The sequence below is a fragment of the Pipra filicauda genome, unplaced genomic scaffold, assembly GCF_003945595.2.
Source record: "Pipra filicauda isolate LSUMZ 115617 unplaced genomic scaffold, ASM394559v2 scaffold637_size195860_pilon, whole genome shotgun sequence".
Lineage (NCBI taxonomy): Eukaryota > Metazoa > Chordata > Aves > Passeriformes > Pipridae > Pipra > Pipra filicauda.
In genome coordinates, this window is record NW_024104795.1 from 27,986 (window position 1) to 49,869 (window position 21,884).

Here is a 21,884-nt window from a genome sequence, read left to right on the forward strand (position 1 = left end):
ACCTGTATTATTTTTCACAGATACACCCAACCGATTTTGTTCACCCCCCTTGATGTTACCCCCTTTAAGCCCATCTACAAAGGGACCAATTCGCCATGGTGTAATGGCTCAGTGGCAACCACTGTGCCAACAGAGCACATCCCATGCAATATGAGACTCCCAAAAGGATATTTCCTGCTGTGCGGGGATCGGGCATGGCCTGGGATTCGGGCCTACCCGGAAGGGGGTCCCTGCACAGTAGGAAAATTAGCCCTTTTTAATCCGGCGAAATTCCATCTAGAAAACCAATTAGTACATCCAAAAGAAAGAGTCAAAAGGTCCCTCTCGTTTTCGATGGGTGCTCCCCTCCGTTTTCCAAATCCCAAACCCGCTGTCCCTAAATCCCTACCTAAACCCGAAATCACTCCCCAACCAATTCGGCTCAAAAATTCTCTCCCCGCACCACATATGAATGTTGGAAAGCCTCAATATTGGCCCACACCTCTGCCCTTCCCAGAAGACTGTGATTCGAACATTCATATCTGGTCCAGGGTGAAGAACTTTTGGGCGTCTTTCCCTATCCCTGGGATAGGGACCGCGCATGCCCTCTCTCTCCTGACACACTTGGGGTGCTGGTTGACCAAGGAGGCTAATGCCACTACTCAGGCGATTGAGGGCCTGCTCGAGGACACCCAAAAGTTGAAAGAGGTTTCTTTGCAAAATTGAGCTGCCATTGATTTCCTTCTCTTGGCACATGGTCACGGGTGCCAAGAATTTGAAGGTATGTGCTGTATGAATTTCTCGGACCATTCCGAATCGATCCATCAAAGCATCAACCAGCTGAAAGGTTTGGTCCGGGAAATTCATCAGGAAAAAGGAGGAGGCCTCGATAACCTCTTTGATTGGATACAACTGCCAAATTTCCCTAACTGGTCGAGAAAACTTATTATGTTGTGTGTTCTGTCTCTCTTTGGTTTAGTTTCTGTTTGTGCCATTTTACCCTGTTTGATTTTATGTCTACGAAAGCTGCTGTTAAGTTCCATCCAGGCTAACATCGCGACGTTTCAACAAAATAAAGAAGGGGGAGATGTTGGAGGCAAGGAAACCGATTGGGAGAGATATGAAGCGTGGAGGAAGATTTATAATCCCTAAATGGACATTTATACACCGGACTAGACCTATAATACTGAATATGACACCCTCTGAATTATGACTGTTGTACCCCAGTTACCCCCAGTTCATTGTTATGCTGTTTTAGTGTTATATGTACCCCCAGTTGTTGTTTTTTAAATTGTCCTCCATGTTGTCCCCTTCTTCTCCCCACAGTTTTCCCGCCTTTTCCCTGTTTTCCCGCTCCTCTGCCTGCCATTGGTCAGAGTTTGGTGCAGTGCAGAGGTAGCTGTTATTGGTCCACTCCCCTGGTTACACCCGAACTCCTCCCCTCTTTACCCAACTGCCCAATCACCTTTTTCCCTAAGTTGTCAATCCCATGCTCCTCCCTAGCCCAAACTCCACCCTCAAACTTACCCTATATAAGTTGTTGTCCCCCAATAAACTTTGGCATTGCTTCACCAACCTCCACTGTGTGAAGGACCCTTCCTTGCAGTGCCCGACCCCATTCCCTTCTCCCAGCAGGTCGAGGCACTTCTCCTCTGAAGCATGGAAACCTTGAAGTTTTTTAAAAGACAAATAGTTATAGCGTCAAGGACAGCTTTTTCCTCTGATTCATAATTTGAAATAGCTTTATTATTTCACTTCAAATTAAATAATAAATTGCCAATCCTTTGCCAATCCCTGGCCAAAAGGCCAGATTGAGACAGACTATAGCATTTGTAAGGACACAGACCAAACAAGTGCATGTGCAGCTGCCAAATCGATTATTTGCACGCTAACAAGCTCTTATATACCTCCCGTGACATCACATATTTCCCACAGTTCTTAGGCAGTCCTTCAGTGAGCATGCTCCATTGAGTTCTCTCTCCAGGGGGCTTGCTGTGGAGACTACATCTCCCATGGTTCCTTGCGACATTTTTCTTATACAGTGTTAACCCTTTCTGCCACATATCCCCTTTCCTTATTATAATTAACAAGTCACAAAACAATTTTTAATTTTTTTCTTAAACATTTTTTAACATAAACTTATCTTAACCGTCTATAAAAACCAGGGCCTAATGTGCTAAGGCCTTTATTAAGATGGTAATAACCTTGTTAGCTTGTGCAACCTTCTTAACCATATAATATCCAAAACTTCATTAACTGTACAACCTTCAATTATTCAGAGTTTACAGATATGTAAGAGTTTTTATCTGGGGGTGTTACTGGGTAAAAACATCACTTTTATTTTAAGGGGAAATGTGTTACATTATGGATGTTGTGTTTGATTGTATTTGCTGTGGTTGAGGTAGTGTTGTTGAATGAGTGTTTAAGGTATTTTTGCCATAGTATATTTGTGTTCACACACATACATATCTCCACACACAACTTTTTCATTCATATTTAGGCAGCCACCTTCTCATTCTCTCCTCACACATACATACTTAAATCTTTTATTGTGTATCTATTTAAATCATGGAGTTTTGGTTTTGTAGTGAGTGGTTACTGTTTGTGTGTTTCTTCTGGTTATGTTTTATCAATTATTGTTTCTTTGTGATTGTTTCTGTTTTGAAGAACAGTTAATGTAAGTTTACATACAGAGAGGAGACCTATAACCCCTCCTCCTCCTTTTTTAAAATATTTTTCTTAATGTGTTGTGTGGTTTCTTGATAATAGGTTGTCGAGACATGGGGTAAAAAATGGCTATTTGTAAAATGGATAAAACTGTGTTATAGAAAGGTCCATTGAAGGAAGCTGTCTCTCATAGATTGTTATAAGTCAACTAAAGAAATTTGCTGCTCAAAAGGGTTAATGAAGTTACTATATTTTACTAACCATATTGTTAAGAGTCATGAGTTGACATATTGTGAAATTCCTAACCACAAGTTTATATGCTGCAGAACACAACGCAAGAGTGACTTAGTGTTTTTGGAGCTGTTTGTTACAGGCATATTAATATGGACTAATATGGAGGGGCAAGCCACGAGGAGTCCTATGATTAGATGACATCCCAAGGGAAATTTCCAGGACCACGGCCTCATAGGGACTAATGACTCTGAGATCATTGGTGGAAGCCCCTCAGCAACGGCAGTTGCCCGCGAATGGAGGAACCAACCACAGGTCTGCCCGCGAAGAAGGAACCAAGCAGGAAGCAGCCCGCGAAACCCCCACCAATGGACTATTGACATGACTTTGGGGGGTGGTGTCAACAGAGGGTATAATTGTTGCTGTTTCGGTTCCCCTTTTTGTGGACTGTGGTGGAACTGAGGTTTTCCCCAAGTCGCCCGGCTGGCCGCTTTTGCTTGTTGGCATTAATAAACCTGGTTTTTACCTTGCAACCGAAATTATAGCCTCTTTATCGATATCAATTTGGTGCCGTGACTCGGATGGAGACCCCTGAGTGGTAGAAACACTCTCTGGCGAGGGCGCCCCCGTCCCATTTTGGACGGCCCTAGGAGATTCTATTATTCAGCTTCTCCATACCGACCAGTTTATTAAGGCCAGACAAGCAAAAGGAAGTGGTTTTCTGCAGATCTCCATAATCTCCGCATGTGGGTCCGGACAACATCTAGCTCAAGGGTAGCTAGGAAATTGTGGTGAGCTCAGTTTGTGGGCGGCAGCTGATCAAAGGCGAGGCAGCTGTGGTTTGTCCAGTTGGGGAGGGTCCGCTCCAGTGTCCTGAGTGGCGCTGCCAGAAAGAGCGAAGACTCATCCAAGGAGAGGTGAGTATAGCGTACCCCCTTGGCGGTTGGGAGGGGGTCCTGGGGTGTGCCTGTCTGAGACGTTCTCTGAGAACGAAGCGAGTGAGGACCCCTAAGTAGTGCGGTTTCTGTAGCCCGCGAGGGAGCAGACCACGAACAGGGGGAAGCGTTTGTGGTTTGAGTGATTGTGTGTGTGAAAGAAGGCACCCCAGAAGATGGGATCGGGGAAGAGCAAGGCTTCCCCACCCATGGGTGGCTGTACGGTAGAGCAGCCAGGTGGTTCCTCTGATGGGGAACAGCTCCTGAGGTTCCCGGAGAGGGAAAGGACTAGGGAGTAAAATCTATGTGGTGAAGAAGTACCCTCGGGAGAAAAGACAGTCTGTACTAGGCAGCTGCAGCTCCCAGAGCGAAAGGAACCGTGTTAGGGACTTATCTACTGAAAAGGGAAGTGAAGTTGTGAGTAAGACTAAAATAGATTCTCTGGAGGAGAGAAGAAGTGAGAGAAGTGGCTTTGAGGCTAGGTTGCAGGGCATTCCATCAAATAGCCCATTAGGAATACTGTTGAAGAATTGGAGTAGTAATCCACACACTCTCGGGAAGTCAAGAGATAAGATGATTTATTATTGTATTGAAGTGTGGGGAGGTAGACAGATAGGAGACGGTGTATACTGGCCGATTTACGGCACTTTAGAGGGTTGGATTTGTGAGGTCTTGAATTACCATGTTAACGATAAAAGACCTTATTGTCTAGAGGAAAGTCAATATGCTGTTATTTGGCTGGGAGCTAGTACACCTACTCGGCTGTTTTCTCTAAAAGAAAAAGGAAAGCCAGTGGACTCTAATAGGGATTCTGAATTTCGGAGTTCACCTCCCCCTTATCTTCCCCCATAGTGGGGACAGTAAAGTGACACCCAGTGCTCCAATGGAGTCAAAGCCCGCCATTTTACCTGAGCAAGGGCGGGAATCCGCCATTTTACATACACAAAGGCAGGAAATTTTTATTCTGCCATCAGAAGGGTGGGAATCCGCCATGTTGTCTGAACAAGGGCGGGAATCCACCATTTTACCTGCGCAAAGGCGGGAAACCTCCATTTTGTGTCCAAAGGGGTGGGAGTCCACCATTTTGTCTGCGCAAGGGCGGGAGTCCGCCATTTTATCATCTACCTCTACACCTCTATCAGCCGAAAGGGCTAGTTAGTCGTTTTTAAATACTGACATGACATCGACTCATGGCAACATTGAACACCCCCCTCTACAGTCACAGTTATATACCCTTCGTGAGACAGCTTTGACGGGAAGGCAAGGAAGGATAGGATTTGTGTCGGTACCCCTTAGTTCTGGAGACGTAAGAACTTTTAAAAAAGAAATGGGGAATCTGTTAGAAGACCCCATAGGAGTTTCCAAAAGATTCGATCAATTTTTGGGACCTAATACCTTTACTTGGGACGAGATGCAGGCTATCTTAGGCATCTTGTTTACGGTAGAGGAAAGGGGAATGATTAGAGCAGCTGGCATGAGAAATTGGGATCGAAGGCATCAGCAAGGTCCGGCTGCTGAGACTAAGTGGCCCCTTGAAAAGCCCAATTGGGATAATCAGAGACCAGAAGACAGGGCCCGGATGGATGATCTGAGAAGTATAATAGTCCAAGGAATACGAGAATCTGTCCCTAGAGGACAGAATGTAGATAGAGCATTTAAGGAATATTAGAAAAAGGAAGAGTCACCTACAGGTTGGTTGGAGAGATTGAGAAAGAGCTTTCAATTGTATTCAGGGATGGACCCTGAGGATGACACTATGGGGCAAGCGGTACTCAAGCTTAGATTTGTACAGGGATCATGGGAAGATATTAGGAAAAAGTTAGAAGGAAAAATAGGGACCATATTCACAGATTCAAAGTATGCTTTTGGAGTAGTACATACTTTTGGGAAAATATGGGAAGAAAGAGGACTAATAAATGCCAAAGGTAAAGGGCTGGTACATGAGAGTCTGATTCGAGAGGTGTTGAGAGCTTTGAGAAGTCCGAAACAGATTGCAGTAGTGTATGTAAAAGGTCATCAGAAGGGATTGAAAGTGAAAGCCAGAGGAAACAATCTGGCAGACGCTGAGGCAAAGAAAGCAGCTCTGTTAGTAGTAAGCGAACAAGAAGCAGGAAGTGAGCAGGTTCCTAAATCTTTTAGCAAACGAGAAAGAAAAGTTGTTGCAAGTCGGTGCAAGGGAGGAACAGGGAAAGTGGTTGCTATTGGATGGAAAAGAGGTGATTCTGTGGAAGCTTTCACAGCTGAGTTCTGCACAGGTGGTTCAGGAGCAGTTATCCTGGCAGACAGGATGGACGTTTTAGTCCTGATGTTCTGTAAGTTAAAGCTCCATCCTTGGAGCAGGCTGTTGGCATTCATACTTGCTATGATCTGTCTTATTGATTGCTCTGGTATGCTTCTAGTGTTTTGGTTTTGTGGGGATAAAGTCAAAAAGCACTTTTAAGGATTTTAAACAATAAAGAAAGTTTCTGTCCCCCAGTGTCCCTACTATTCTCCTGGCAACACAAAAGAACTTTTTAAAGTAGTAGATAACTTCCTAATTAGTAAAGTTACTTTTTCGTGACTTAAAGAGCTAAATATAGTAGTTGATAGCTGTATGTTTGCTGTGTCTCGCAGCGTTACCTTTGTATTGCTAGCTGTGTTGACTGTGCTGATGAATTGTTGGCTATTAGCTTGTTTTGCAGGGCTTGGGGTGTACTGGGTCTGTGATCCTGGGAACTCTAGCTGATGTGGGGCAAAGCTGCGGTGGGGCTCTGTGCCCGCCCTGTTGAGAAAGCTTCTGTTTAGTTCTGTTGTTGGAAATGTTGTATAAGTTGTTTCCTTTAAGTGGACGCTCAGGCGCTGGGTTGTTGTTGCCGGCCCGGGCCCCGCTCCTGTTCTTCCCTGCTGGTGTGTTTCAGGCGCTGAGCCGTTCTCTCAGCGGGGAGGGGCCACCGGCTCCTGCCTCCATTCTTGCTAAAGTTGTTGCCGTTCCCAGAGGCTGCCGGCCCAGGCTGCCATGCCGCGCCGGGCTGAGTAGGGGGGTGCCAGGCTGGCCCCTGCCCCTGCTGTAACTACTTTTGCCACCGCCCGCCCTGGCCCCAGGCCACGCTCGCTTGGCTGTGTCCCTGCGTCCGCTCTGCCGCGGGCAGGGCCATGAGCGGGATCGGCGCCAAGCCCGCAGAGCCGAGCTGGGGGGATGGGGCCCCAAGGGTCGCACGGGGGCTGCGCAGAGCCGCGCCCGGGGCTCTTGGCTCCGCACCACGGGGTGCTCAGGAGCAGCCCCTGTCCTACGGCAGCAACGCGGCGGGGACGTAGCCCCGGCGGGACCGTGCGCCTGCCCCCCGGGAAAGCCCCTGCACAGTTCCGCTGCTACCGCTCTGCCTCGGGCCCGGGGGTGGGGCCACGTCCCCCCCTCTTCCGCTCCCGCCGGAGCTGCCGCCCCGGTCTCCATGTCAACAGCCGCCGGGCCGACACACCCGGTCCCCAGCAGGGGCACACAAGAAAACGGCCGCGGAACTGGAAGAGATGAGCTCTCCCCGGCCATGGGGCCGGGGCAAAATACCCTTGCCCGTGCAACGACGCGGTCTTCGCACGCCTGCAACTCCACGGCGGCGCCCGTGTCGCTGCCACGTGCGGCCACGTGCTGATTGTGCAATCCACGGCAGTGGAAAGGGAAGCTTCCTTTTAGCTGCGCGCCGCCGCTTTCTCGCCGGTGCGGTGCCGTTCAGCTCTTCGCAAACCGCGTGCTGGCGAGAAAACGGCGTGGCATCTTCTATCCCCACGCCACGTGGCATCGGGCAAAGCTTTCCCGCAGAGAGCAGTGGCCGCGCGCTGCCCTCTTCCCCTCCTGGCAGTGGGAGAAAAATGCCACTCCAGTTTGTTCGTGGTCTCCCCCTTGCCCCCCTTCCCCTCTCTGCTGCAAGGAACCTCCTGTACCGCTTCTCTTGCATAACATCTCTGGGGAAACCCAATGTGGGGCGGCAGGGACTGCCGGAGGAGTGGGGTTTGCAGCTGCGGGTCGAGTTGCTTTTCTGCTCTAAATTTTCAAGGCGTTCATTAGATCTTTCCACGTGGCAAGTTCTTAATTGTCTTTAAGTCTTTATAAGTCTCTCTCTTATAAAGTTTAACACTTTTTTTGCCAAGTAGTCACATTAAAAGTTTTGACCCGTAGAAATGCCAGTATAATTATGGTAATATATATTAATAATACTTGAGCTTTTTCTTCCATTTTTTGGGAAAACCTCCCTTTAGGAAAACCTCCTTGCCTCCTGATAAGTCACCTCTTTTTGTTGAAGCTTAGTTTTCTTCTTTTTTTTTCCTTTTCGGTTCCTTTTTCTTTTTGTCCTATTTTTCCAGAGATGAGTGATGCATGCAACATGTTTTGAAGACCTCTTCCCTTTTTCCTTTGATTAATATCAGGAGGATGCTACAGCAGACATCCCAAAGCTAACTTTTGGAAACTTCTGGTTCCTGATGTCTGTTAAGTCCCATTACGGGCAGCCATTACAGCATTTATAGAGCCACGAACCAAACACGTGCATGTGCAGCTGCCAAATCGATTATTCGGCGCTAACAAGCTCTTATATACCTCTGTGATAAGTAACAAGGCTATAAATTTAGGTTGCAAGGTATAAAAGATTTATTAATGCCACAAACAAACAAAAACGGCTAGCCGGGCGACTGGAGGAAGCCCCTGTTCCTGCCACGGTCTGCAAAGGGGAACAGAAACAGCACTTATAATACCCTTCTTTGCCACCTCCCCCCAAAGTCATGTCATCAGTCCATTTGGTGGAGGTTTCACAGGCTGCATCCTGCTTGGTTCCCTCTTCGTGGGCCAACTCTGGGTTGGTTCCTCCTTTCGCGGGCCATCTCCGTTGCTGAGGGGTGTCCACCAATAATTTTAAAGTCATTAGTCTCTATTAGGCCGTGGTTCTGGAAATTTCCATCAGGATGACGGTTGATCACCCAGACTCCTCGTGGCCGACCCCTCCTTATTGCTCCCCATTAATATGCTTAGAACAAACATCTTCAAAACACAGTATGCTAAATCATCATTGCGTTGTGGTTAATCCATTCGCAGCTTACAGAACTTGTGGTTAGACATTGCATAACACTCTATCTTGTGATTCCAACAAAGCAGTTAACACAATATAATAACTTTACTAACTCTTTCTCATTTGAACAGTAAATTTCTTTAGGTCACTTATAACACCTCCCCCGACATCACATATTTCCCACAGTTCTTAGCCAGTCCTGGTGCAGGCCCGGGCCGGCCCCGGGCACGTGCGCGGTGGCGCGGCCCGGCCCTGGGCACTGGGGCCCGGCCCCACCCCAGTGCCCAGCCCCGGGCGCGGAAAGGAGCGAGAAAATGGGAGCTTTGCCTGTGCGGACAGTACCATCGTGGGAGATGAGAGGGGAGCACCGGAACACACAGAAGAGAAGGACAACTCTAAACCCGGGCAGATGGAGCTTGTCAGCCCTGTAAGGCCATCCATCTAAGAGGTCACTCTAAACAAACCTAGGTCCTGAGGACCTCGCTGCCACCGTCCAAGCTCGCTCGGCCCCGGCACATGAACCTTAGGATTAAAGGGTGGGCTCAGTTCAGCGCACACTGTGTCTCGCCTAAAAAATCCACTGCGCAGGCTCAAAGGCCTTACCCGCATTTGCAAAGCCCTGTATCACCAGCGCGCTTGTAACGAATGTGGGTGGAGACCTTTCCTGGATCTTCGTTCACGAAGACTGGCCATGTCATGACATAGCCAGTCCTTCAGTGAGCATACTCCGTTTAGTTCTCTCTCCAGGGGGCTTGCTGTGGAGACTACATCTCCCATGGTTCCTTGTGACATTTTTCTTATACAGTGTTAACCCTTTCTGCCACGACAGACAATGGTTAGTATTTCAGCAGCTCAAAGAGCTAAGACTTATGCAGTCATGACAATTGCCAGCAAAGCGGCATATAAGGGCCCGAAAAACAGATGTGCTGCCTTCCATATGATAGCATACTAAGGTCTGATGTTCAAAGAAAAAAAAAATCTTTCCAAGACAACAGAACAGATTTTAATGCAAAGTATAATTTTTTTTACAGCCTAGATTAAAATTTATCTAAAACACCTTTTACTTAATAAGAAAACAAATAAACTATGTCTCCACTTTTTTATGTATTTCAGTCATACTTCCAGACCCAAAACAACAGCAGAAAAGCCAAGTGAAAGACTGTTAATTAGTTGGACACATGTTTTCCGCTTGATCTGAATTTAGAGAAGAATGCACCATTTTCTGCTTTTATGTCAGAGTACATTTTGTCCATGTTATTGCAGTGCCAACCCAAGCACATTCTTAAGTATCACTTAAGAGGGAAATTACATGCAGCTTTAATTTCCATGCACCTTTCAAAAGCGCAGCTATAATCAGAAGACATCAGAGGAGCAGAAACACAAAGAACCCAGAAAGAGCCGCTGGCCCCCATGTATTTATAAATACAATAGTGCTTGAGCACTGCGAAACAAAAAAACCTACATTCAAATGCAGATACTAGCTAAATATCATAAAATGGCCATTGCTGGATATATCAGCACAATTTTCATAGGACTGGAGCAAAAATAAATGAATTAACTTGCTGTTTCTGCTCTTGTAATCTTTTATTTTCTAAGTCAACACAACAAAAACTGTCCCAATATCTCTCCTTCACACTTTTCCAAGCAGTCATTCTTTCAAGGGAGTGAATAAAACACTTTTAGGGTCATAAGTTCAGCAGGTGCAGCAGGATCCAGCTGCTGTTCTCCCCTTCTCTTCTGGAGCACAACAGGTACAGTGAAGATGCAGCAGCAGTAGGTCAAAACAGATAATTTGGCTGAGTCAAAATCCAACAGGAGAGGTGTCCTCTGTCTTGTGTCCTGTATGTGAAGTATCATTTTGGACGTAGTTATCTCTTTGGTAGTATGATGCTTTCTGGTGACAGGGTCAACTTAACAGTCCTTTGGGCTTCCACATGTTACACTCTCATTATCTTATGAAAATCTTGGTTAAAACTTGCTATATTATGCAGTGCCACAACATATGTGGTAGAGACTGGTATGTGACACTATATATGGCTGTGTTGTGCTGGACTCTGAGCAAGAAAAGGCCACTACCTCCAAGCAGGGAAAGTACAGGCTTCCTCACAGAAGTGAGCAGGGTCTGCTGCCCTGAGTCTTGCTCTCACCACTGAGCCCTGTATGATGCAAGAGACTAGAGTTTTATCATAAAATGCAGCACAAGGACTTGTAAGGACTTACCTGTGCATACATCCAGGAGATCCCTTATAGAGGATTGGACGTGTCATCATTCCTCCTACTCTGTCTAGGGGCTTGCCCACAGGAAACTGGGACTACATCCATTCTCCATGAGTTGCCTCTAGTACTCATTTTTTCCTTTAACTCCTGTACCCATACTGCTAGTGCAGAGGTAGGTTTCCCATCCCACCTCCTTATGTCTTCTCCATGATCTTGTAAAAGGAACCATAGGTTGCCTTGTGTGGTGTACTCCCTCTCCCTTGTCAGGAGACACCTGTTCTGAATAGCATGGGCTCTAGTTTGCAGTGGCAAGACATGGACAAAGCTCTCCTTGAACTTCTCTCTGAGTTTCTTGTGGCCATTTTTAACTTCCTCTGTTAGAGTCTGAGGTGTACAACCAGTTGCTCTGTGGAAGAGATGTGGGCCTGTGATGGGGCTTGGACTATCTCATCATACGTCCAGAGTTTATTCATCATAGCTCCCACTGTCTCTTGGTGCTCCTTCCAGTGCATTGCTGAAAAGAAATTAGAGTATACGAGCAGCCCTTGGTGTGCTAGTTTTAGCCACATTCATGAGGCGCATTTGAGCTGGTCTGGGTCATTACGGGATTGCCTGTTCCCTGCAAAATGTACCTCTAGCAACACCATTTCTCTCAGGCATAAGATTCCTTCCTCCATGGTCTCCCAGAAGCAATGATGCCTCTGGAGATCCTCCCTGTAAGCAAACCTCTCTCTCCCACTTGTTAGAAGCCACATCCAGCGACAAAGGGATTCTGATTTCCTCACAAACTCCTGACCAATACCCCCATTCTGGTACAGGGATCCTAAAAACCTTGCTTCAGTACCATCAAGCTGTGCATCTTCACCCGTAAGATCCCAGACTTGAATCAGCCAGGTCAAAATGGGTTCACTTGATCATCAAGCACAAATTGCCAGACAGGACCAGAACTTTCTGTATTTCACACACAGAAACAGCACTTCTTTAGATGCAGGTCTGGTGCAGCACATCTGAAACAAACCTACTTCTGCAGTCTATAAGGAAACGCTTCAAGCACTTGAAAATCTGAAAAGCAGGTGACTGTGATTAGCTATTTGCATAATTAGCTGTACTGATCATAATCCATTTATGGAAAAAATAGTGTACTAGACACTATAGCTTCTCCAGGGAGACTCTATATGAGCATTGAAGGATCAAGTGTACATTCCTGTTTCCATGAAAAGATTAAACTCAGGGCTGTTTGTTAGGGCAAGGTTCACTAAAACCCTAACCACAAAAATAACTTCAGATCTGCCCTCTCAGGTCCTGTCCACAGCATTTTACAGAGTCCTAGTGCTTCACAAGAGAGACCTTCTGCAACATCACTGTCCCATGCCACCAGCACTGCTAAGGTGCAAGCTTCCCATCACAGTGATTTGTATCAGATGTCTACTTAGCTACTACCCCACTAACTCTGGGTATTTGCATAGACTGTACTGGTTATGGAGGCCACATGTTTCACTCAGGACAGCTGACAAAGTCCTACTTAGACAGGACAGGGGACAAAGCTGAAAGCATCTTAAGAAGTTCAAATCTCAAAGTTGCTTCCCAGTCTTATGCATTCCAACTGCTGAACATGACAAGATCATACAATAGAAACATACAGTCACGGAATGGTTTGGATTGGAAGGGACCTCTGAAGATCATCTAGTCCAAACCCTCGAACAATTAGGGATCTCTTCAACTAAGTCAGGTTGCTCGGAGCCCCATCCAGCCTGACCTTAAATGTTTCTAGGGACATAACATTCACAACTCTGGGAAACCTATTCCAGTGTTTCACCAGCCTCATTGCAAAACAATTTTCCTTTTATGTAGACTGAATCTAATCTCTGTTTAAAGCAATTCCCCCTGGTTCTGTCACCACATGCCCTTGTAAAAAAAGTCCCTCTTCGGCTCTATTGTAAACTCCTTTCAGGTACTGGAAGGTGCAGTGCGGTCTCCTTGGAGGCTTCTCTTCTCCAGGCTGAACAAGCCCTGTTCTCTCAGCCTTTAATAATTGGAGAGGTGTTCAACACATCTAATCATTTTTGTGGCCTTCCTTCAGACCCACTCCAACAGGTCCATGTCCTTCCTGTGCTGGGGACCCCAGAGCTGGGTGCAGCACTGCAGGTGGGGTCTCACCAGAGCAGAGGGGCAGAATCACCTCTCTCACCCTGCTGGTCATGCTGCTTTTGATGCAGCCCAGGACACAAGTGGCTTTCTGGACTGCAAGTGTATGTTGCTGGGTCATGTCCAGTCTCTCATCACCAGCAACCCCAAGTCCTTCTCATCAGGGCTGATATGCTCATCTCTCAGCCTATATTGATACTGGCGGTTGCCCTGACTCAGGTGCAGCACCTTGCACTTGGTCTTGTTGATTCTCATGAGCTTCACATGGTCCCACTTCTCCAGCTTGTCTAGGTCCTCCTGGATGGCATCCCATCCTTCAAGTGTGTCAATCCCACCACTCATCTTGGGCTTCTGTAAATTTTCTGCGGGTGCACTTGATCCATTTGTCTATGTCATTGATAAAGACATTAAATAACACTAAGGACCCCTGAGGGACACCGGTTGTCACTGATGTCCATTGGGACTCTGAACTTCTTACATCCCTCTTTGTTCTCTGATGTTGCAGTTCTTTGGTTACGACCATGATCTACACTCATCTTTCCAAGCTTACTGTTACCTTTCAGGTTAGAGGTGATGAGGAAAGAAATGATGCCTCTGGCTTGTAATAAGATCTCTCTCCCTTCCCCTCTCTCCAGGGGAAGCAGAAAGGACAGCCTGTCTCTAACTACCCCACAGCTTCACTCAGAGGCAGTGTGAAAAATCTTCTTTTTTTTTTTTTTTTTTTGTACACCAACTGAAGGAGTTTCACTCAGGGCTGTGCTGACAGCAGATCTGAGGTGAAGAGAAGTTTCTCTTGAGTCACTTTGGAAAGGATCATAGAAAGAATCAGCAACGTGGTGTGGCTAAGATACTACAGGGTGTTTTGCCTTGGAGGGAGCAGACACATGGTGTCTGTGGTATAATAGTCTCTCCTGGTTCTGCACAAGACTTACTCTACTGTATCCTGAGGACTGAGATTCCCACTACAGTCTTCTGTTTTGACATAGGGCACATGGTCAAAAGTTGACAGGGTGCTTCAGGCATGGAAATGCTCTCAAAAGCTGGTTATAGCCCTCACATTGATGGCATGCTTCTCTGACTAGTTATATGCTACAGGTCATTTAAGACTTAAAGCACCAAAGAAAACAAGAAAAGGAGGGCAGAGCTTTTGGGACTTGTTTGTATTGGTATTCTCATAGCAAACAGTTGGAAAGAAGTAACTCAGTTAAGTACTTAGTTACATTCCTGGAAAACAGAAACCACTTAACTATTTTACAGGGCTGTTCTTCCACTTTTTGCAGAAGCTTAGCCCTTATATCTATTGCACTAATGGCCAATGCTCCTTCATGAGCAAGCCTATCAGCTTCAAGACAAGAGAACAATAGCGTATTATCTTACAAAATAATCACAGAAAGCAAGAGTTCTTGCTTGAATGGGGCAAACACTTCTTTTTATTTAACATAGACCTAGTCTTACAGTCCAACTGAGAATGACTTTCTGTAGAACACTACGTGCTATTCAGGACAACAGAGGTCCCTAAAAGTTTAACAAAAAGCTTTTTCATGGATTTTTTTTTTCTTTGACTGGAAACTCCCTGTTGGGGGACATAAAGGTTTCAGGGGTGGATAATGTGCTCAATGCAAAAGAAAATGCTAAACACATGAGAGCCAGGGATAGATAAGTTTCCAATTTTTCTCACAAAACTCTCATCGTGGCCCATTTAACCTCCAAAATATTTTTGGGGATCTCTCTTTTCACAGTCCCCATGCTCTTTTCCTGTAAGCACTCTTTTAGCGTTTCAATTTAAATCCTCCTTACGTGCACAAGCAGAACTCTCAGATAAATAAAAATTACATTTCTTCAAGATAGAAGCAAGACATGGTAGGATGAACTAACCTAACACAACTAATAGCACAAACTGCTGCACTTTCCTCCAGTCTGTGATCTTATTGCCCCTCTCAATAAACCCGATAAATTAAATACCCTGGCAGAAACATAAACTATTGCAAAAACAGTCAAAGGTTTTCTGCTCTGTGATTGACTTGATGCACGAGATGATATTCAGAAAGAATTAGGTCTGTCCAATTTACAGTGAGGTTTGAAGGGACAAGACAGGGAAGATCTTTCACCCTCTCTAGGATGAATCAGTTTCAGGCTGTCTGTCTGGTAGAACTGTACTGTCCCCATGTGGACACAGATGTAAGTATCTTTGTGTCATACATTGCAGTAGCTTCTCTCATTATCCTTAGGCATACCTCTGCCAGCACTAGCTAGGTACCTTCACAGCATGATAGCTGAATTCATGCAAGATATTGAGACAGAAAACATCTGTAACACACTAAATGTGTTCTTACAATTATGAAAACACAACTCGTGTGTGAACAAGCCTTCATTTGCTCAGATTAACAAGTTGCAAAGAGAGAGTGATTATTACAATCACACAATAATTCTTAAATGAGTCACTGAAAATGAATACCAAAGCTCCTTTGAAGACTGCTTTGAGGCCACCTGAGAGGCTTTGTACACTTACTATCTTGTATACTCTGCTGTGCTAAAGCTAACTGCATGAATGCAGGAATGGTAATGAAAACTCTAAAGAAAATACACACATATGCTGCTGACCGCACTAGGAGGAATGATTCAATGTACACATCCTTGCCTTCCCTCCTGGTGTGGATGCTACCATCTCCTCTCTTTAATTGTTTATTTTTTCCTCTCTGTTGTTTGGAAACCGGCATACTTTGGTTAGACACTTGGCAAAATGTTTGTAAAGAACCAAATTTTGGCACAAGGTGTTTAACTCAGGGGCCTAAAGATGTGCATGTTTTATGCCAAGAATGTCCAAACATCATTTACTCTTTGTTCTGTTGCATCTGGGAAGGTACCCGTCTCTGGTCTGCACAAAACCCACAGGGTGGTCCTGCTCAGCAGAGGCAATACAAAGCCAGACTGCTCTGTACCAATTCAACACAATCTACCGTGAGGTGCTATTTTCATTTCTGTATCTGGAATATTAAAGAGGAAGTAGACGGAAATGTGTGTTTCATGTGGCTTTGTTACATCAAATACTCTGTGCTATGTTGTCTCAATATTTGCTTGTTTGTGGCATGCTGACATTTCACAACCTACAGTGAACAGGAAATCACCAAGAATTATTCTGTTTACTCTTAGATGTGGAACACACATTGCTCATAATTAATTGGCAGCATCATAAAGACATATGCTAATTACAAAGTTTGACTGAACTATATGAAAAGTACCCTTGACCTTCTTAATCCCAACTATATATTACCAACTGCATGTAACTAGTCCGCCTTTGTGCTCTCAGCAAAGCATTTAGCCAGGATGTTTACAAAATGACTGGGGACAGGAAGAAGGTAGTGGAATAATTTTCCCCAGATTTTTCAAGTCAGGATTGGTACCCATGTCTCCTGAGTTAAAATACAGTTCAAAAGTGATGTGTTTTGAGGTGCAGAATGAAAGTCAAGGAATAAAGAATAAAGCATCCCAAATACTGAAAAATTAATGTAGAATATTTACAGGATCGGAAGACTGACTCCTGCATTGCAAGCTCTCTGTATTAACCCTAGCTAACTGGATAGCCATTACTCAGAAAATTGATAGTAGTTGGCAATATAAGAGTCTATTTCCTCTGCTCTTCTAAATGAAACACAGCTGAAGATGCAATGACATGCAACACTGTCTTTGTATTCCAGAGGATGTGGCTGCTTTGTATCTTTCCTCATTGTGCAGAATAATCCACATCTAAGGAGCTGTTCTGGAGGTTCATAATTGCATCCAGATGATCACATATTGGGCTCTGATCTCTCCTGTCTTCATAAAACATACTGTAGTCAATCCCTAGGATTAAATTTCTGGTCTTTGCAGCCAAGGCCCCAGGCATCCATAAACTGAATTAAAGCTGGACTTAGAGTAGATCTGCAAAATTATGACCTTCATACCAGCAAGAACCAAAGCGCCAAATGTGGTTTATGCCTGCAACTTTCAACCATAAACCTGGAATTGGACACATAACCTAGTTCACTCTGGTTTTCTATCCAAGATGATAGATCTACTAGATGATGAACCCGAGTGAATAAAACAGTGGGTTCAAGCTTCTATTATTCAAGTAGAAAAATGGTTTGAATGCAGATTCTGTTTGCCCAGTTTGAGTGCACCTTCTATGAAAAGACCAACCCATTTTCACCCATACTCCTGGCTGTACCAATCGCAGATGCTGCCTGGAAGCTCAGGCTCTTGGTGCCACAGGCATGGGAACAGTGAGTTTGGGAATTCTGCACCCAAACTTTCATCTTCTTCTGGCATTGTGAGCAGATAATCCAAGGGAGGTCATATCTTGCTCTGTCAGCCCACTGGCAGAAAATTTAGCACTTATAAATCAAGGAAAAGCTAGTAATGTCTCTGAGAAAGTAATTGTTTAATTACTTTGATAATTGTAAATATCAGATGCCACGGTCTGCGGTGGTAGGAGTGGGACCACGGCACTGCAAGGAGGGTCAGGACACAGTTGAGGGTTCAGGAAGCAATACCACTTTATTAAGGGTAACAGTGACTTAAATAGGGTAGTCTGAGGGGAGGATCCAGAACTGGGGAGGAGCAAGAGACTGACAACTCAGGGAAGGCTGTGGTTGGAAGGTTGGGAAGAGGTGGGTGGAACTCTGGAGTCTCCAGGGGAAAGGGCCAATGGGAGGTCTCTCTGCACTGCAGCAAACTGTAGCCAATCAGGTGCAGAGGAGCGGGAAAGCAGGGGAGGACAGGGTGATAAACAAGTTTGGGCGGGAAAATGTGAGGGAAGAAGGGGACAATATGGAGGACATAAAATTTCCAACAATAAACCGGGGTACATAGAACCTCTCAACAATATAACAATAAACTAGGGTGAAACTGGGGAAAAACTGTCCGTCCGGTGAGTGTCCGGTGAGTGTCCGGTGAGTCCGGTGAGTGTCCAGCATGAGAATGTCCATTTAGTTTTCATATATTTTTCTCCACGCTTGGTATTTCTCCCACTCTGATTCTTCCTCCGCCACAATCAGACTTCTATAGTCAGCTGCCAAATCCTCTGCCTCATACACAGTAAAGGATGCACAGATGTAGTCGATAGACACTGGCTGGATGCCAGGTAACCACCAAAGACTGCTTTATCACTCTCCTCCACAACTGGACAGGAAAGAGAAAATAGGTTCATGAGTTGAGATAAAGACAGGGAGAGATCACCCACTGATTACCATCACAGGCAAAACAGACAGAACTTCAGGATATTAATTGAATTTATTACCAACAAAGTCAGAGCAGGATAATGAGAAGTAAAACAAATCTTAAGAACACTTCACCTCATCCTTCCCTCCTTTCTATGATCTACCTCCTCCTCCCCCAGCAGCACAGGGAGACAGGGAATGGGGGTTACAGTCAGTTCACCACAGGTAGTTTCTGGCGCTGCTCAGGAAGAGGAGTCTTTCCCCTGCTCTGGTATGGGGTCCCTCACACAGCAGACAGTTCTCCATGAACTTCTCCAGCCTGAGTCCTTCCCACAGGCTACAGTTCTTCATGAACTGCTGCAGCATGGGTCCCTTTCCATGGATGCAGACCTTCAAGAACAGACAGCTCCAGCATGGGTCCCCTACAGGTTCACAAGTCCTACCAGGAAACCTGCTCCAGTGTGGGCTCCTCTCTCCATGGGTCAGCAGGTCCCTGCCAGGAACCTGGTCCACCTTGGGCTTCCCATAGGGTCACAGTCTTCTTTCAGGCACCCATCTGCTCTGGCATGGGTCTCCTCCACAGGCTGCAGGTGGATGTCTGCATGGACTGCAGGAGCACAGCTGCTTCACAATTGTCTTCACCACTGTCTTCACCACAGATTGCAGGGGAATTTCAGCTCCAGTTCCGGAAGCACCACATCCCCCTCCTTCTTCACTTAACGATGCTCCTCTGAGGAGCAGCTGAGGGAGCTGGGGTTGTTTAACCTGGAGAAGAGGAGACTCAGGGGAGAACTCATCACTTTCTACGACTACCTGAAAGGAGATTGTAGCCAGGTGGGGGTCAGAGTCTTCTCCCAGGGAACTAGTGACAGGATGAGAGGACATAGTCTTAAGCTGCACTGGAGGAGGTTTAAGTTGGACATTAGGAAGAATTTCGTCACAGAAAGGGTAATTAGACATTGGGACGGATTGCACAGGGAGGTGGTGGAGTCACTGTCCCTGTAGGTGTTTAAGGAAAGACTGGACGTGGCACTTAGTGCCATGGTCTAGTTGACATGGTGGTGTTTAGTCATAGGTTGGACTCGATGACCTCAGGGGTCTTTTCCAGCCTAACTGGTTCTGTGATTCACTGACTTTGGTGTCTGCATAGCTGTTCCTCCACATATTATTTCTTCTGTCTTCTCTGGCTGCAATTACATCTTTGCAATAATTTCTCTTTATTCCTTCTTAAATATGTTATCACAGAGGTGTTGCCACCATTTCTGAATAGCTTGGCTTTATCCAGTGCTAGGTCCATCTTGAAGCCAGCTGGCATTGGCTTTGTGAGACACGGAGCAAGGGTCTAGTGGCTTCTCGCAGAAGCCACCCTTGTAGCCCTACCACTACCAAAACCTGGCCATGCAAACCCCGTACAACAGAGTATAGATGCTAAGTTAGGAGCACTACACTTCTGTTGAAACAGGGTTAAGAAATTCTCACCAAAACCTGGCACCATTCTCTTGCAACTGAGTGTCCTGGTCCAGGTGCTGCACTGGCCCTGCTAAGTCATGACAACACTGTGAAAAAGAGCCACCCTTCTTCTTCAAAGGTTGCATCCTTTTGAATGCTACTTAAGAGTCATATAATACAGTGTGGTTTGCTTTTCTTACTCCCACTCTGTTACCTCCAACTGAACAAAAGCAAAATTCAGACCAATCAGAAGACTCAATGTTGCTGATTCAGGTGATAGCATAGTATCTGTGAAGCAGTGATTTAATTCGCCAGCTTTTGCTAATGACTTTTGGTGTGATCCCAGGTGACTTCCTTAAACCTTCCTTTCCTACATCTCCTTTTTTTATAAACTTGGATGTTTCCATTTACCTGTATCCACTGATGACTACTCGCTCTCCACCCTTCCGTGATCACACAGGCAGACGAGCATTCTCATACTACCATAGTGGAGATATTGGAGAGCTTAGATAAAGTTGGTGTAAGCAAGAAGAAAGAGATCTCTCCCTCATGTAACGCATGCTAATGCAGGACTACAGAAATTACTAGCAGAAAAAGTGTTACTTTTCTTTAAATTCTGTAATTACTTTAAATATATGCAACCTGAGGATAATGTGCTGCTGATGGAACCATTTTTCATTGGTGAGATGGTGGAAATATTGGACTATGAATCAAGGGTCAGGACTAGCTATTATTCATGTACATAACATGAAGAAAGCTCCCACAAGTCTACAATACAAGACTGCTGGTACACACAGCTGCTTAAGTATTGGGGCCTTTCTGAAGTGCAAACTAAAAAGGGGTCGGGTGGGGGGGGGGGGGGGGGGGGGGTGGGGGGGGGGGGGGGGGGGGAAGGCACTTTTTTTGCAAGACAGAAACAATACTTTTATATAGGACTGCTGTTTCATTGCCTTCCCTGGGAGCATGGACCTCATGGCTGAAGGGTTTCAAGAGAAAGAAGTCTGGCAGTAATTAAAGAAAAATACTTTTTAACTACTTCTGGAGAGCTTTTATTCCAAAAATTGATTGGGAAAGTGTCCAAAATCAATTACTTAGATATGCAGAGTGGAGCCAACAAGAGAGAATAAAGGGACTTATTGAGGTTACAAGGCTGAACCTGAAGAAACAGAGTCTCTGTGGCAGCAGCAGCAGGCTGCTCAAGGGCCTAGGAACTGGCACGCACACAGGCAATCTCAGTGCTGGGAGATGCCAAGGACCCTCTGCTGCTGAAGGAAAAGAATTCATGTAAAGCTGCAGTAAGGCAGTAAGGCTCATTCACTGGGAGAGTCCTCAGATCCAAGAGGGACTCATGTTCTGAGTTTCCTTTTCTACTGGGACAATATTGAAAAGCAGACATTGAAGTAGATGACCTGATCCCTGTATTGAAATAGCCGCTTTAGCCCCTCTCCCTGCTGCTTTATTTCATCACTTCCTTCTTTAGTCATGTCCCATATGTAAAATGCAATTAGTGTTAAGAAGAAACCTGTAACACTGTGGGAAGATTTGAATCTGTCCTCCTACCCTCCTTCCAGCAAGTTACACTGGAAACTGAAAAAAAATGTATCTGTGGCCATTTTCTCCTCCTTTTCACAACTGACTTTGACTAGACGATTTCAGTTAAAGAAGAAAAAAAAGGCTGACACAAGCAGAGGAAATTAAAATAAGAACAAAACAAGCAAGAGACAATTTTAATTGTACAAATGTACAGGCTAAAGCACAGCCAGGTGAATATATGAACAGACAGAACAAGGAATGGGAATGTTAAAGCAAAACAATGAAATTATGTGAGAAAGAGTTATTTAAGAATTCTGGAGCCTGTTTCGTAAAAGAAGAAGGATGGGACACCATGACCCATTAATTCCTTCCTGAGAAATACATTGTGTTGAAAAGTCACCCTTCCTTGCCTTTAAATTCAGCCTTCATCTTGTTTCTGCATCATATAATATTAATTAAAATAAAAAATATGTGACAGAATGGGGACAATTGTGACCAGA